Genomic DNA, 18,721 nt, shown 5'->3' with positions numbered 1-18,721 from the left:
ATTTGTTTTAATAGCTAATAATATAGGCTTTAGGTTTATTAACCTAAACCTAAATTATTTCATTACTACTAGAATCTCAGAAATTACAGAGAAGTGAAAAGCATATAAAAACCAAGTATTAAAAAGGACTTTTTATGCTATGATATCAAATGCACATTTTATATTTCCTGCAATTTCAAGTATGAATGGCTGGTGATATGGGTCTATATTGTATAAGGTTCCACTACTAACCAAAGGCTGCCTTATAGTTACCTCTTTCCTAACCCCTTAACCTAAAATAACAGATCTTTTTACAAAGCATAACTATACCCCAATGGGCTTGTTTGAAGGGGTCTAGGACTATCACGTTCTTTTCTTAAAACAAGAACTGACTTTTCACTTGTGTATTTATTTTAAAACATTAAATCTACCAAGTAGATTCTTCACTAGGAATTGCTTCCAAACTCTCATTCTGAACTATATCATGGATTAAAATGTATCACTTCTCCTCTACAGATAAGTTTATGGTAGATGTGGAGTTACATGTGTAATGCTTATACTGAGAGATAGGACCCCGTAACCTGTAAAAAGAGTTAAAAGACTAAAGGAAAAGTGAAGAGTCAGATTTTGTTAAATGAACATGTTTTGGAAATATCAGTTCAGACAACAGAATGGCTCCCTGAGCTGCAGGGGATACAGGGAAGAGTTACCAAAGATGTTTGTGAACAGCAGGAAAGGAAGAAATGAATTCAGGGTGACCAACTCGGTGGTCAGTGGTGATGGGAATCGAGTCAGCAAGCAGCTACTGCCTGAACTCCACGGTGGGCCTGCAGACCTGCAATGAAAGACTTAAGAGATCCTGAAGTGGAAGAAAATTAAGGATCATAGTTGATCAAATCTGGGAGCACTATAGAGTGGCAGCTTGAAAATAAATTATGCCATAACTAAACAAACAACGAGGGCGTGTCCTGTTACTTTCCCTTCTTGAATATAGCTCTACTAGAAGCAGTTTTACTTCTTTTTTAAAAAGCATTTTATTTATTGTTAGAGAGAGGGGAAGGGAGGGAGAAAGACAGGGAAAAAAACATCGATGTGAGAGAAAAACATTGATTGGTTACCTCTGGCATGCTCCCAACTAGGGCCTGGGCCTGTAACCCAGGAATGTGCCCTGAGTAGGAATCGAACCAGCGACCTTTCACTCTGTGGGATGATGCCCAACACACTGAGCCACCCTGGTCAGTGCAGTAATTTTACTTCTAACAGGTTAATCTGGTTAATGACATTCCCAGTGTGCACCAAAGATGTCTAAATTCAGAATTTGTATCATGGATTTCCTTAAGGCCAGGTCATAAACCTTAATATTATTCTATGTTGACATTTGAAATATTCAAGTTGAGCAGTGTCCATGTAGTATAGAAGACAGAGCTTCATGCTAGAAACTGCAACTTATGAGAAAACATATGCCCCACAGAAGCAAGGCACTTAGAACTGCTTAAACATTTCAATTGCATACATGATCCAAATGCTTGTAAACATTTTACAATTATAGACCAGTAGAGGGCTTTAAGAGGCACTTTCATCTATTTCAATTGCTGAATTTGTGTCTCTGTAGCCCAAGGTCTGGCTGTAATGTGTGGTTCTATCGGTTGATAGATTCTCATTTCTCCTATTTCTGGGATTTGTGGACATCCTGTGGTGATTCTAACCCTCATCCCTTTCTCCCTTCTGGATTTCATGCCTAATTAACTGGTATAAAAATGACTGCAGAGCTCACAAATTCTTAAACTGAGACAAAACAAAGGTAAATGTGGCATAACTGAGTCTCTCCCAACCACAGTCATTAGGAATATAAATATTTCCCTTGAAAAAGGAGCTTGAAGTAAGATTAATGCTTGATTTTGGAGAGTAAGAAATCTATTCCTCCCTCCTTTTTTTTTCTTTTTTAATTTTGGGCTAGCAGGTGTATTTAGAATTAAATGCAAAGTAATATACCTAGAGGAACACGCCACAAGCACACATTAAGATAATTCTTACCAACACAAAGACAGCAGCATCACTGTATAATCATTGCAGTTTTATTCATATACATATGTACGTATGTATGTATGTATGTATGTATGTATATATATTTGTCTGACAACATTGACAGTCCCCTGAAATAGAGCCACCGATACTTACTGGTTATTATTCCAGTAACAGTGGTTCTAGGAAAGATTTAGACACGGGTTTCTCAGCCTTTGCCTCCCCACACCTGAGGAGTACATTTAAAAATAGCCACACTGGAGATCCCTACTGGTGGAGAAAGAGCAAAGTGCCCTGCATCCTATCAAGAGTCATGGTCTTTGGGTACAACACAAAGTAAGTGAGGGAAGAAGGAGAAAAGACCCCGAATCCCTGCAGGATTAATTTATTCAAAAAGGAAATAATTGAAAAAAATACTCAACAGGCCAAAGTCTTGTGAAGAAAATGAAGGAAAACCACACAACATGCCAAGGTCCACAGAAGACCACCTTTCAGAAGAGGTACCACAGGGGGCAGGAGGAAATCCTCAACCTTCCGCAGAAGGTGTAAGCCGGGAAGCAGAAGGAACCTTAGAAGTGGGCTGACTCAGCCCATCCAGGGAAACAAGAGGACACTCTCACTAGGCATCTGGACCCTGAAGAACTGCTAAGAGGAGTAGATGAGTTGGAAGGGGTTAGGGAAGAATGAGAAACAAGTTTTACACATTTGAAGTAAAGACATTCCCCCAGACATCCTTATCCTGTTTGCTTTAGGCTGTGAATTTTTTGGGGGGGGGCGGAGTCTGATAAGAAAATCTGGTCCCTGTGTTCTTTCTGTTGGCATTTCCCGCTGTATCCTTTACCTTTGTTTTATTTTTAAACATTTGATAAAATTTTGTTCTAGTTTCCTTATTATCAGCATGTTTTTGGATTTTTGTATTTTGGCCCATTCTCCAGGTCTATTTTTCAGTAGGGAAGTTTCACACACATGCATGAAATGTGTGCATTGCATATTATAAAGTAAAACACGACAAGTTACAAAGCAGCACATTTCGTATCAGCTCACACGCAGGATGAAATTCCAAACTGTGTGTGTGCATGGGTATGTGTACACATACATGCATCAGAAACTTAACTGTGCTTATTTCTGTGTTGTGTCAGTTTTCTTTTTGCTTATACATATTTTTTAATCAACAGAATTAATTTTTTAAATAAGAGTCAAAATTTGCAACTAGCTTATATGGGTAATGGGGCACCTAAAAACTCTTGGTGAAATAACTATTAAAATGTAAACCCTAAATCACCTTTGGATCTCTTAGCCAGAAGAATAAAGCTGGCAATTATTACAGATAAAAAAAATAAATATAAATAAATAGCCACTCTGTAGTAGGCAGTGGATGTAAGGAACAAGTTTAAGTAGTTTAGAAAAGCCTGCAGAGGCATTCTAACCCAACTAACTCACTGCGCCACAACCCTACCTCCTTCTCAATCTTCATGGAGCCCAGGGCTTTTGAGAATCACTGGTATAAAAAAAGTAAATCAGATCTGGCTGGTGTGGCTCAGTAGATTTAGCATGGGCTGCAAACTAAAGGGTCACCAGTTCGATTCCCAGTCAGTGCACATACCTGGTTGTGGGCCAGGTCCCCAGTAGGGGATGTGCAAGAGGCAACCACACATTGATATTTCTCTCCCTCTTGTTTCTGCATCCCTTCACCTCTCTCTAAAAATAAATAAATAAAAATTCGAATTACATTTTGAAAAAGCCGTTATGTTTTCCAGCATTTATTGAGTACCTGCTATTTACTAAGCACTTTCTATGTTTTCTTTTATCAAAACCCTCAGTGTCACAAGAAAGGAACTTCACAAAAGAGGAAACAAGCTCATTCACTCAACAATCATAATATTTATTAAGCATCTACTATATACCGGGCACTTTTCTAAGCACTGGTGATACAGCAGTGAACAAAAGAGACAAAGTATCTGCTTTCAAAAGCTTACAATGTAAGGGCTCAGAAAAGTCACCTCACCCAAACGGAAGATGACTTTTGAGACCAGCCTGTGCTCCATGACCTATACACCCCACTTTCAGAAGCCCCTCAGCATCACAGCCTTTCTGAACACTCTGGTTTTCTTCAAGCCCCAACATACAAGATAGACCGTTTTTCACTTGAAGCAGATAGCATCCAGTAGGTACCTGGGCCCTGGGCGCAGAGTGAGGAGCACAGTCGACAAGAGCCCTGCCTTGTGGAGCTTAGTTAGCACAACAAACACACAAGCATCTAATTGCAAACTATGTTTAAATGCAATGAAGAAAACATAGTAATGTGCTATATGAAAGAATCACGGGGGCCTGCTTTAGACTGGGGAGGGGATCAGGGAATACCTGTTTGAGTAAGTGTTGTTTGGCCTGAGAGCTGAAGGATAAATGAGTTAAGGAGGGAAGCAGTAGTTCAGACACGGGGAAAAATGAAGACCCAAGGGCAGGAAGGATAAGAACAGGAGGGGCTGAGAGAAATTAGTGGACAAAAGGGAAAGAGGAGGCTGGGTTACGTAGATAGGGGGCAGCTCATACAGGGTTTTTGAGGAAGCAAGGATGTCACATATTCTCTTAAATGCAGAACATTTAACAAGCTATTTACAGACTGGGTTACAGGGAATCTAGAGTAGCAGCCCAAGGACAAATTAGGTGGTTATTGCAACCATCTAGTCGAAAGGAGATTGTGGCTGGATTAAAGTGGCTGCAATGGAGACAGAAAAGGAGTAAATAGATTGTGGAAATTCTTATTTAACAGAACTGGACAGAACACAGGTAATGGGAACAGTAAGTCAGGATGGCACCCGGGTTTCTCCTGGACCACTGGGTGGGTAGGTGTGCCCTTCACTGAGATGGGGAAGAGTGGACCATGAAGAGAGAAGGCTGAGAGATGGGGATCAGGAATTTTGCTTTGAATAGGTAAATCTGGGATGCTTATGAGACCTGTACTTGGAAAGTTAAGGGAGGTGTTGATAAACAAGGATCGAGTTCAGATCCAGGATAGAGATGCATTTGGGAGTGCTCAGCACATAAAAGATTATCAGGATGATGAGATTTCCCTCCTAGGGAGTGTGGGGAAGAGACGGCCTATGGCATAGCTCTGAGAAATTCTCGTAAGTTAAAGACTTAGGGAGACAAAGACAGAAAATGATCATTCATGTGCTCACAGGGCCTGGCAGAGCACAGGGACAATTTGCATGGTAATTACTAACCTAGAAACCAAACTATTTTAGCTTCTGTTAAAAAAACACTTTCCCAGTTTGGAATGATATATTCTAGGTTGGAATAACAGATGTACGAGGTTGAACAATGTGAAGTGCATTGTCTTTTTTGTAGGTCAAAAATAGCCACATTTGGGCAATTTCATAAAGTTCAACCTTATAAAACACAACTTGAAACAAAACCCACTTATATCATGGGAAAGTAAACAGTGCTAAAATGTTGCTCTTGGTACCTGAGTAGTAATCTTTTGCTAACGTTAGAGGCCTCTTTTACAAAAGATATTAAAATAAATCGTGCTGAACCACTTACCCATTAGTTTTACCCTGGCAATTAAGCTGACAGCCTGAAAATGCCACTGACAATTCATAACTAGATTCTGACTATTAATACCCCCAATATTATTCCCTGGGAAATCTATACACTCAGCAGGGTAAGCGTGTGCGATTTCATACGTCTCAACTTTTCAGTCTGGCTTTTAAAAAATTCTGATTTCCTATTCCTTTCTACAGGGAGAAAACATTTAAAGAACATTAACAGGCATGACTGACTGCTCTATAATTTAATATTAGCTTGTAAAGACTGGTTTTGAAAAACTATTCTGATACAATTTGAGTTACTTTCTATAATCACAGGTCTAGTTCATTTTATCAAACAGGCATAGTCCAAAAATATGTTACTAAATTCAATAGCGTATTTTAAACGTACCCAGGGCTCATGATTTTAAGCTGGGATTACAAACTCAGATGTCAGATGTGTGAACTGGACCAAGGTAACAGACAGGAGTGGCAATTGAAAAGGGTACTCCTCACCTAAATTTTTTCCTCTAAAACAAATTATGCCAAACAATGCAGTTGGGATGAGATGAGATGGGAGAATGTCACCTTGCCAAGCTGACAGTTTGGGATATCTTATTTAAAGTAAACTTGTGGTGGATTTTCTGTATTATCACTAGACATACTTCATTTTGCCTAATGATAGAATGTTTATACATTGATTTCATTATTTTTAAAGGGTCAAGCCTATAATTGTAAATGTCTTAATTTTTTAAGAATGAAAGATTTCACAGTTGCAGAATGCAAGTTGCAAAACACTGCATAGTAACTATGGTTCATTCTATAGAAACACACCAAGGATTACGGTAACTTCTGAAGTAATGAATGGGTCGTGTTCAGGCTACAAACAAATGTAAGCCTGGTACAAAGTGGTGATGCTTGTGGTAACCCCCATAACTTTCTATGACTCACTCTCCTCACCTATAAAACGGGGATCAAAGTAGTACTTACCTCATAGAATTATTATAAAAATTAGGGGGTATAATATATGTAGGTAAAGATACTAGCACAGTGCTTAGGTCATAGTAAAGTTCAGTCTCAAAAAAAAAAAACAACAACAGTAAAGTACTCTGGATTTCCTTCTGACAGTACCCACTGTTCTCTTACTACTCTGCCTTTTTCTTCATGCACTAATAACACAGTCCACAGGATGTGTAAACAAGTAGCAGGCACAAGATCATGAACCCATTGCTCAGCTTGCCTTTTCTGTTTCATTAATCTCTATGAGCAGTAGCCTATGTTCCTAAGGTAAACTGTGCTGCTGAAATACTTCTTGTAGAATTTCCTAAATCCAACCTGAAAAAGAGAAAGCCCACATCATGATGTACAACCAGTCATCTCTCATGTGTGTTCTACAATACACATGCTGCCATTAGCAAACATTAGATGCTTGGATGAACACATATGTGGGTATGTTGTAATACATAAGAACACTTTGTTCTTCTGAATTTCTCTGAAAATAAGTCACCCTGGCTTTGCATTTTGCCAATATCCATGAATTAACTACTTAAGGACCGAAATTTCTTTCATCACTTGCATGACACTTTATAAAAAGTTCCCTCTTTGGCACGTCTGAATGTCATCATTCTGAACTTGCTGTTTTTCACTCATCCACCTAATGCCGACTGAACATGGTCCCAGGTGCAGGCCACTAGACTTGACTGAAGCACCACGACAGGCATTCTTCAGACAGCGATGATTTCTTTAGTTCCAACTTTCCCTCCCCTCACCAATATCAAGAGGTTTTTATCATTAAATAACTGTTAATTTGTTAAGCAGGGCTAATCATTATTAAATAGTAAATTAAATGGTATATTCAAAGTAAACAGGCTCTACATGAGGGCTTAAGGGGATACTGGACGAATAAAATGAACTTTATAGCAAGAAATTTGGCTGGAGTAGGAAGCTTATTTCCTGGGTTCAGCGGCGTACTTTGGTGGGAATTATGAATCTACTGGATAAATGAGATCTTCCTGTTAAAGGTTGTCATTTACAAGGTATTCTAAGGGCAAGAAAGAAAACATAACTTGAAATATGAGCTGGTGCACTATTATACTTAAAGTGAAACTGGGTTTATGTTTTTGTCAGCCTTATAATCAAATGGTTGTCTTTGCTTGTATAAAGATAGTAATTAATTCTAGTTTGTCACAGATGGTTAATGATTCCCAGTGATGGATTATTTATGCTAGTTAGCTAGCTGAACGTTATGTTTTTTATAAGGGCAGTAAGCATAATTAATATGTTTTGTAGCAGTTAAGAAGCAGGTGTCAAATCAAAAACTAAAATTTTCCAATTAGGGGACATAAAAGGAACATAAAATGAGAGTAACAACAAAAATGAAAAGAGAGGAAATGAGACAGTATTTCAACTAAAACTGTCTTCATTAATCTAGAAGCAAGGTGAGGATTTTTACATAGTGGTGTATCATGTCTCAATAAGCCATTACTTTGTATAATATGAAGTAAACTGAAGCAGATGAATGAACATAATCCTTTTAAGACAAACATTTAAATGTTTCAACTGATTTATAACTACTAATCTTTTTTAAGGTTTTTGAACTTATTTTTTATTGTGGTAGAAATTAAAAACTTTTCCACATTAAGTATTTTTGTTTTTACAATACTTTTTGAACTATTACAATCATTCATTCTACTTTATTGCTCACACTCAAAACTTTCGTATTCTTCCTTAGCCCCAGCTGGCTGGGTCTCCATTAAAACAGTATAAGACAACATTCTCTATATAAGACAAAGAGGCCGTTGGGGATTACAGAGAACTAGCTGGCCTTCAAATACAGTAAGCACACATACACTTACCTGTGGGCTGACTTCTGACGTGTTTTGTAATCCCTATACTGTAGCTGTTACAGAGCCAAAAACTATTGAATCTGCATCTCAAATTTCCTCAGATGTGTATCGTCATTGCTACCACCTCTGGGCCAGTGTCACGGCTTCTGGTTCTTCCCAAGTTCATGTTGGTCCTTTCCTTATTCTTAACTTTCAAGGTTTACTTTTTTCCCTTGAATCCAGATCTGACCCCAAGGGCCATGTTTTCTTTTTTGGATTTTTGAAGTGTATTTTACTTCGATATGACCAGTACAAATAGGCTCACAGCTATTAAATCTTTGCCGATATAAATTACTCCTTCTTTGCACAGATCAGCGTTATTTTGCCTTCAGTATGCTTGTCTCACAAGTATGGCCACTCTATATTTTTGAATGATTTCATCTATTATTGCTTTGCCATCCTTTTACTTTTAACTGATACTATTTTGCTTATTAGTCTCTTTAGAAAGTGAGGTGGGTGAGCCCTGGCTAGTGTGGCTCACTGGATTGAGTGCAGGCCTGAAAACCAAAGGCCCATGGGTTCAATTCCCAGTCAGGGCTCATGCCTGGGTTACAGGCCAGGTCCCCAGCTGAGGACATACCCACAAGAGGCAACCATACATTGATGTTTCTCTCCCTCTTTTACTCCCTCCCTTCCCTTCTCTCTAAAAATAAATAAATAAGTCTTTAAAAAAATGTGCACTGGGTGTTATCCACACAGCATGGCTGTTTCTACCTTTAATAAAGGACTAACCTCACCGGTAATTGTAATAAGTTTGTGTACATTTTTGTCATGGTTCCTGTTTACTCTTTTTGCTTTGATTTTAAATATATTTTTCTCTATGAATGTGAAGAATAAAATAACCTCTGACTCCACAAACTGTAAAATAAGGCATTTAAATATGGTTTCTTCCACATTTTCCTGTTTTTGAAGTGATCTTGGAGTTCTCGATCCACAGTATTATTTTTTCTACCATTAAGACATCATATATTTTATAAGAATTGTTTTTTTATTTTATTTTATTTTATTTTAAATATTTTATTTATTTTTAGGGAGGGAGGGAGGGAGGGAAGAGGGGAGGGAGAGAGAGAGAGATATCAATGTGCAGTTGCTGGGGGGCATGGCCTGCAACCCAGGTACATGCCCTGACTGGGAATAGAACCTGTGACACTTTGGTTCGCAGCCCGCACTCAATCCACTGAGCTACACCAGCCAGGGCATGTTTTTAACATATTATTTTAAAATGAAGTAGCAGAAACTATTTAAATGTCATTTATTTCATTATTTTATAGTCCTGGTCTTGAATTCTGCGTATGCATGTTATTATTGTTGGTGGTGGCGGTGTGGGTCTCCCCTCATTATGACTGAGAAAAATCATTCTGTTCTTTTTTTATTGTCGTTCAGTTACAGATGTCCCCATCCTCTCCAACCCCCTCACCCCCACCCCGTAGCTCTGCCCTGCCCCATTCTTTTATTCTTATGCACACTGAATCATAGCTAGGCTGGACAAGGAGTTTGGAATCATAAGCTTATTCCATTGCAATTCCATACACACTGTTCGATTACCTTCCGTCACCAGGCGCTGCAGAGGAGAGGTGTGATGACAGGCTGATGTTTTCATCTTCACTATTTTTAATGCTTGATGTTGTTTAGGTGTTTGATTTTTTTCCCTTCATTTTAAAATTTAAATAAAAACACACCGTTAACAAAGTGTGACTAGATTTTTAGTCTCTGTTCATTGGTTTTACTTGGTGTTCTGAGGCCAGACAATATGAGAATATATCCTTCTATTTCACTTTCCTCTGCTAGACTGGTTTCCTTATAATTCAATCTTCCATAACTCTTCCCCATGTTTTTTTAAATTTTATATTATATTCACTCTTTTACATATACACTTTTAAATTGTACAATTTAGTGGTTTTAATATGTGCATAAAACCATACAACCATCACCACTGTCTAATTTTACAAACTTATCACCCCACAGAGAAACCCCATAACCATCAGTGGCCACTCCCCACCTCCCCCATCTCTCATTACTAATCTACTTTCTGTCTTTATACATCTGCTTGTTCTGGGTACTTCACATAAAATGTGGTCAGTTGTGTCTGGTTCTTCCTGTTTAGCATGTTTCCAAAAGTCATCCATGTTGCAGCATCTATCAGGTCCTTCATTCCTCTGGATGGTCAACTAATATTCCATTGTATGGCTATACAATATTTTGCTTACCTACTAATTCACTGATAGACACTGTGTTCTTACTGCCTTTTGAGACTTATGAATAATGCTACTGTGAACATTTGTGTACAGATTTTTGGGTGAACTAATTTGTTTTTAATCTTTATTATATTTTTTCCAATCACCTTTTAGTCCCCTTATACCCCCTCCCCCCAGCAATCACCACACTGCTGTCCCTGTGGTGAGTCCTTTTTGCTCAGTCCCTCCCCCCACCCAATCTGCCCTCACCCCAATGGCTGTCATCTGTTCTCCATCTATGAGTCTGTCTCTGTTTTGCTTGTTAGTTCAGTTTATTCATTAGATTCCATAAATCCTTTGCCTATTTTAACTGTTTTAGGTTTTGTTTCTTTTTTTATTTTATTTTAAGAGCTCTTTATAGTCTTTGGATATAAGCCTCTTCCCAAGTATTTCATTTGCAAATACTTCCTTCCATTCTGAGGCTTGTCTTTTCACCTTCCTGATTGCGTCTTTGAAACACAAAACTTTTCAAATCGGTGATGTCCAATTTATTTATACCTTCTTTTGTCACTTAGGCTTTTGGTGTCATATCTAAGAAATCACAGACCAGTGAAAGGTGACAATAATTTATCCATTTTCTTCTAAGAGTTTCATGGTTTCAGCTGTTATGGTTAGGCCTGTGATCAATTTTGTTACATTTTTTTGTATATGTTGTCAGGTAGGGTTCCATTTCATTCTTTGGCCTGTGAATATCCATTTGCTTATCATTTACTGAAGACTATCTTTTCCCTTGTCAAAAACCAATTGACCATAAATGCAAGGGTATGTTTCTGAACTCTTATTTCCATTTGATACATACATGTATGTCTAGATTCTCTGCATTTCCACTTGTACATTTTTGCAAAAAAAGGTAGCCGATAATTTCATGCATTGAATCTGTAGATTAATTCGGGGAATACTGTCATCTTAACAATATTGTCTTTCAGTTCACAAGTATAAGGTAACTTTCAATTTATTTAGGTCTTCTTTAATCTCTTTTAGTGACAGTTTGTGCACCATTTTGTGGTTTTGGTGTAAAACTCTTGTACTTCATTAAATTTACTCCTGAATTTTCACTGCTTCTGTATAAAATACAATTGATTTATCTTGTTCCAATATCTTGCAACTTTGTCGAACTTGTTTATTAGTTCTAACTGTATGTGTGTGTATTCCTTAGGATTTTGTGATATACAAGATAGTTCATCTGTGACCAGAGATAGATTTACTTCATTTCCAACCTGGATGCTTTTTATTTCTTTGTCTTGCCTAACTACCTTTGCTAGAACCCCTGGTAAAATGTTGAATAGAAGACATCCTTCTCTTATTCCCGATCTTGAGAGGAAATATTCAGTCTTTCACAATTAAAAATGGAGACACCTGTACTTGAACAACAATTAAAAAAATGATACTAGTTTTGGGGTTTTTATAGATGTCCTTTATCAGTTTGAGGACATTCCTTTCTATTCCTGGTTTGTTGAGTGTTTTCATCATGAAAATGTGTTGGATTTTGTCAAATGTTTCTGCCTCTATTTAGATGATCGTGTCTTTTATTCTATTGATATGGCATATTGCATTGATTTATTTCATGTTAAACTAACTGAATTCTTGGAATAAATCCCACTTGATCATGGTATGTAGTATTTTATTGTTGCCAGATTTTATCTGCTAGTATTTTGTTGAGGATTCTTGAGTCTATGTTTAGATTTTGTAGTTCTTTGTAAATTGTTTGGTAGTTTTTGTGGGAATTTGTCCATTTCACCTAAGTTATCTAATTTGTTACCATATAATTGTTCATAGTATTCCCTAAGAATCTCTTTTTATTTCTGTAGGATTGGTAGTGATGTCTCCTCTTTAGTATACTCACTTTTAAATATCATCTTCCTCTAAGTTCTCATAAAGTATCTTTGCCTCTATTTTAATTGACGGGCATGGCTTTCTACAACATTCAATATGCTGCTTAGTTTTAATTACAGACATTCCTCACTTGACTGAACTTGGAAGGAACTGCGTTTTGTTTTACGGATGGAGTTTGTGGCAACCCTGTGTAGAATGTCTATTGGTCCCATTTTCCAACAGGATTAGATGATGGTTAACGTTTACTACTAAATAGATATTTTAATATTTTTTAAATTAAGGTTTATAAATTGTTTTTTAGGCATATGTTATTGCACACTTACTAGACTACAGTATAGTGTAAATGTAACTTTTATATGCACTGAGAAACTAAAAAAATTGTGTGACTTGCTTAACTGCAATATTTGCTTTATTGCAGTGGTCTGGAACCAAACCTGCAATATTTCCCAGGTATGCCTGTAATTGTATTTTTAAGTCTGGGCTTTACTTTTCTATACATTTAGGCTGTTTGGCTTTTACATCAATCTTACTGTCACTACACAACATTTTGTGCAACTCTTAAAAATTTCTTATGATTATATGATACTGTTCCCAGTTTACTAAACATTTATTGTAGGGGTAGGGAGTACTTAAATTTAGAGATTCAAATCTCCATTTGAATTAAAAGTTACAGCTCACTTAAAATAGTAAGTCATAATAACAATTGAATAAATTCAGTAAATATTTAACGAACATCTACCACATGCCAGGTATTGTGCAATGTGTGTTATGTGAAATCACATAAATAGCCCTTGAGTCAAGCTACAGATTAAAAACCAAATTTGAACCGTTTTGTCAGACCTCAGAGCCCACATTCTTACACTAGTAGCTGACAAACATTTTTTTAAAGGGTCAGATACGAAATATTTTAGGCTTATGGGCCATGTGGTCTTTTTCACAATGAGTCAACTCTGCTATTGTAGCAAGGAAGCAATCTTAACAATATGCAAATGGTGGGCATTCCTGTGTTCCAATAAAATTTGATTTACAAAAAAAAGGTAGTGAACCAGCAAGCTCTAGCTTAGCCTTCCCTGATGACAACATAGAGCACTTTGTTCTGCTTCTGGACCTGTACCAGAGTAACTGTTGCAATGCTACAGTCCTAAAATACATACCCTTGTTTATATACATATGTGTCTTGAATTATCAAGGAATAAGTGATTTCACATACAAGGTGGCCAAAAGTAATTTTACAGCTGTGAGTGCGCAAGAGTTCATTCTTGTATTATTATTCATTATTATTTTCCATATGGACAGCCTGTATTTTGCTCCAACCTGTATTTTGCTGTATATCTTTATAGCACTCAACTCCATGCTACAGACTGTAAGAGTAAGTTAGAAATTTATATGTAATATCTGTCTGGAAAGTTGTGCCCTAGTAAAGCCACTCACCTAAGGTCACATGATAAAATGTAAAAATTGGACAATAAAGTGTTGATATGGAAATGCAGAAAACTGAAATATAGCCAAGGTTCTATGGTCAACATCTTTGATTATGACTTTTTAATATTGAAAAAATAGGGTTTTTATTTTCTCAAGTTTCAATTTTCTCCTCAGATTTTCCTATTTCAAGGAGTCATCACTTAAAGTTTAAGATGTATCATTGTAAGGAGTCATAATTTAGGTAATAATCAGCACAGATGTCAGTAAGTTTTTACATTTTAGAAATGGATAATGACACCATTTCCCAGGATTAAAAAAATTTACAGTGAATTCCTCTCTATGAACAATGGCTTGTTTTGCGTTGATAACAAATGTTCTTAAAAACAATCATAATATTCAATTGTGAATTCTTTTCATTTCCTTATACCCATATTCTCAAATGAAGTCTATAGGGAAATTTTTGATACTTTGAGGTTTAAAGCAGGTTTATGATAAAATCGTCCTTTGACCAGAAACTTGGAATGTGGTAGTCACAGGAATGAAAACGTTGTTAAGAAGATGCGAGTTTCCTAATCTGGGGATAAAACAGACAAACCAGTGCCACTGAGTCAGAATGAGATGGAATACAATTTAAAGTTAACAAGGTTTTAATTATCAGATTATAGTTGAAACTATTGACTGGTTACTCAAAACTCATTCTCAAACCATGTTTCTCCATTTGATCCATCACAAAGGCCCAAAATCCTCTTTAGCGCTGGGGGCAGCCACCTGCCACAGGCCAGTAGATCCACAGCAAACATTTGCTGGAGATCATTGGGAAAACGCTTTTTGCTTCCTGATTAAAAGAGAAAGGTTCAATATCTCCACCCATTCCTCATTATTCCCGCCCTGAACTGGGATGTGATATGGGAATCAGCGGAAATGCCAATCTTGCAGTGAGCTGGAGAGAAAGCCCGAAGACAAAATCCTGACAAAACTGAGCCTTTAAACAAAAAGTAAAGAATTACTTTCTAGACTTCTTGTTTTGGGAAAATAAATCCCTCTTGTTTTGACATCATGCATAAAACTGAACGCATTTCTAACTGATAGATACTTTAAGCTGTCAATTATGCCCTGGCTGGTGTAGCTCAGTGGATTGAGCGCTGGCTGAGAACCAAAGTGTCACAGGTTTGATTTCCAGCCAGGCCACATACCTGGATTGCAGGCCACGGCCCCCAGCAACCACACATTGATGTTTCTCTCTCTCTTTCTCCCTCCCTTCCCTAAAAATAAATAAATAAAATCTTAAAAAAATAATAAATTGTCAATTATTTCTGGACCACATAATGTGTATAAAAACTTGCTTTTAAGATAATCTTGGAGCCCTGACTGGTATGCTTAGTTGGTTGCACAATGTCCTGCAAAGCAAAAGGTCGCTGGTTCAATTTCTGGTCAGGGCACACGCCTGGGTTGTGGGTTCAGTCCCAGGTCAGGGCACATTCAAGAGGTAACCAATCAATGTTTCTCTCTCACATCGATGGTTCTCTCCCTTTTTCTCCCTCTCTCTAAAAATAAATATATAAAATCTTTAAAGGAAATTATAATTTTGGATAAAAAGATTTTTCTCAAAATGTTTAATTTTACCTTACTCATTATTAGCTAAATCTGATGCTATATTAAAAACATGAATAGTTATTAGGCCTTTATAATTTTAAGTTATTAGCATTTTATACTTAAAAGAGCTCATCAGAAACTTTGAAATACAGAAAAAAAATTGCCTTCCTGTCTTAGATTTAGTCAATGTACCTTGTGCTCAAGACCTCATAATATATGTAATTTCTTTGATGTTTCTTTATTTAGCAAAAGCAAAAATTATATCATTGTTACACAGCTGTGAAAATAGTGGTATTGTAGAAATTTCGTCCAGTTATTATATGTTAAATGAAATGATATACAATTTAACCTGCTTTGAACATAGAGCAAGTGATTTAATATCTGTAAGCAATTTGAGATACTTTAGAGGCTTTTTATCTAGAAGGCTGAATATATTTAAAAAACATTAATTGCTTCAATGATTTTAAATTGGTCTGTGAAGTACACAACAATTAAATGCTCCAATAACTGATTTAAGTGAGTGACCAAAATTATACATCATAATACAGTATCTATAGCATACTACTAAAGGTGGGAAAACAATGAAATTAACCCTTCAAATTACATAAGATAAAAGGACCTCAAATGAAGACTAGTTTTTCAAAACAAAATGTAAGTTATCAAAAAATAACAGAAGCTATTCAATGTAGGGAAAGATGTCAATGTATATCCGTGAGCTCTTCTGAGTCCATTCAAAAGAAGCCAGGATGCGTCCTGGCGGGGTCTCAGCTGGTCAGGGTGACACTCTCATATGCCAGGGTTGCAGGTTCCAACCCAAGCCAGGGCACATACAAGAATCATCCAGTGAATGCATAAATAAGTAGAGCAACAAATTGAAAATTGATGTTTTTTACTCTGTCTTAAGCCAATAAACAATAACAAAAGGAAAAGCCAAAATGCTAGGGGAGTGGGGAGGAGGAATGATGGACTATGAAGCTGATAGGTAATTACTGAATTGTACTGTAATGTCGCTTTATGACATCTGAGTTACTGTTACTGAGAACTCTGATCTGAGCTGTATAAGGGAAAAACAATACACTTAGGAAAATGAGGTTATTAAATCAAAGTAAATTCCCCATCTTCTTTCCTTCCCATACTAAATTGAGCTGTAAGGAGCTCAGAAGAGTCCCTTCCTAGGCTGAACCAGAAGGGGGCCTTGAAGGAGTGGCTGGAATCTGAAGTAACATGTGCACACTTCAGCAGCTGTGCTGTGCAGGCAGCCAGCAGTGAGCTCTCTTAGTGCCAAATCTCAGAACGCACCCCCTGCCCGTGCTGGCTCAAAGATGACAAATACCTGTATAATTTAGGCACAGTAAGCCTGAATAAGGCCTCCCAATGTAACCATTTCACTAAAAAGAAAACATTCAAGACCAGTTAAATTTTGGTTAAGATAAAGCCTCATATTACATTTATATACTTTTCTCTAAGTCTGTATTTCTATACCAAGAAAAAATAGTCCTAAAATGTATGTGTATGTATGTGTGGGGAGTGTCACCTAAAAGTACATCTTTAAGTCAGCAAAGTTTTAGAGGCAAGGGGAAACCAAACAAATTTCAAACAACACCCAATTAATAAATTTATTTTTAAAGTACACACCTGCAAGGTTGCACTTAATAGCAATGTTTGCTCTATTCATTCAGAAAGCCAACAAAAGACAGCAACATTTATATTAACTTCTATATAAGCAACTGTTGTGGGCAGAGGTCTGAATTTGATACTAAAAATGGATGTATAAGAAAAATTCACTTTTCTAGTGTACTTGAGTGTGAAAAATGCAAAATGGTACTTCATGTAGGTTGTCAAATATTTAAACAAATTGTTACCAAGTATAGACTATGCATAAGGTTCTCAGATAAAAAGGTACATGAAACTGTCTTAGCTCTGAAGATGCTAAGCATCTGGTAAAGACAATCATGAACTCAGCGAGGCACAGTGCTAAGCACTAGAGTAATGCCAAAGAAACGTGAGGAAGGGAGATGAAGCAATGATTAGCTCCAAGCCTATTTGTACCAACAAGTATGCTAGTGAGTGTTAAAACACAAAAGACAGTTACATATCTGCAATTATTAAATTAAGAACTATTTACAATTAACTAGACTTCTCCAGGTCTTATAATAATGAAAAGGAAAAAAAAATTTTTTTGTAGTAAGGATGTATACTAGGGATAAATGGTAATGGAAAAAATACAATGACAACAAACAAACAAACAAACAAATAAATAAATGAAAGGAAAAACATTTGAATTCTTAATTCTAACATTATTTCTGCAAGGTCATGTGCAAAAAATAAAATGCCCAACTCCACACGCATGTCGACACAATCAGTATGATTTCTTCTTATTTTCTCTCTCTCTCTAAGAAGGAATGATTAGAAAAGTGGATAGGCAGATTCAGTTTTTATAGAACGAAATGTGCTCTTTATAGATAAGCTTCAACAAAGGTATTTTACCTGAGGTAAAATGGTGGTGAGCTACATGCAGGCTTCCCTGGTTGTAAAAAGATCTCTGGTGACATGGTGGGAGAGCCTTTTCCTCAGGCCCATATTATATTCCCTATCCTTGGGACGAATTTAGAAACACTGGCAGGCAAACTTGTAGATAAGTCATTTTGCAGCCTACATAGTGGGAATCAAATTGGGCTCAACTGACATTTTTGCAAAGGCTAACCAGCACAAAGACAGTCTCAGTAGGCTTACTTAATAGCAATTATACTGTGAGGTCAACTGACTTTTGTCTACCAAAGTGCAAGGCATCTCAATGAATATAGTCCAATTAAAAAATGGGCAAGGGATCTGAATAGACACTTCTCCAGAGGACATTCAAATGGTCGATAGATGTCTGAAAAGATGCTTAACGTCACTAATCATTAAAGCAATGCAAATTAAAACCACTGCACACCAGTCAGAATGGCTATAATCAATAAATCAACAAACAAGTGCTGTTGAGGATGTGGAGAAAAGGGAATTCTTGTTCACCGTTGGTGGGAATGCAGATTGGATCAGCCACTGGGAAAGCAGTATGGAGTTTCGCCCCCAAATTAAAAACATAACATCTTACAATCCAGCAATTCTATTTTTGAAACTTATCTGATGAAACTAAAAACACTGATTTGGAAGAATAAATGCACTCCTATGTTCACTGCAACATTATTTACAATAGCGAAGATCTGGAAGCATCCCAAGTGCCCAT

The 18,721-nt window shown here is 36.9% G+C and overlaps 1 protein-coding gene across 2 annotated transcripts in view; it reads right to left on the bottom strand.

The window, feature by feature from the left end:
- Window positions 1–18,721, bottom strand: part of SERPINI1 (serpin family I member 1) — a 75,659-nt gene that overhangs the window by 52,336 nt on the left and 4,602 nt on the right. The gene's annotated exons all lie outside the window — the stretch shown is intronic.

This window comes from Phyllostomus hastatus, unplaced genomic scaffold (assembly GCF_019186645.2).
Source record: "Phyllostomus hastatus isolate PE091 unplaced genomic scaffold, TTU_PhHast_1.1 phas_contig_86, whole genome shotgun sequence".
Classification (NCBI taxonomy): domain Eukaryota; kingdom Metazoa; phylum Chordata; class Mammalia; order Chiroptera; family Phyllostomidae; genus Phyllostomus; species Phyllostomus hastatus.
The sequence above is the reverse complement of the archived record's forward strand: the minus strand, read 5'-3'. Positions and strand labels throughout refer to the sequence as shown.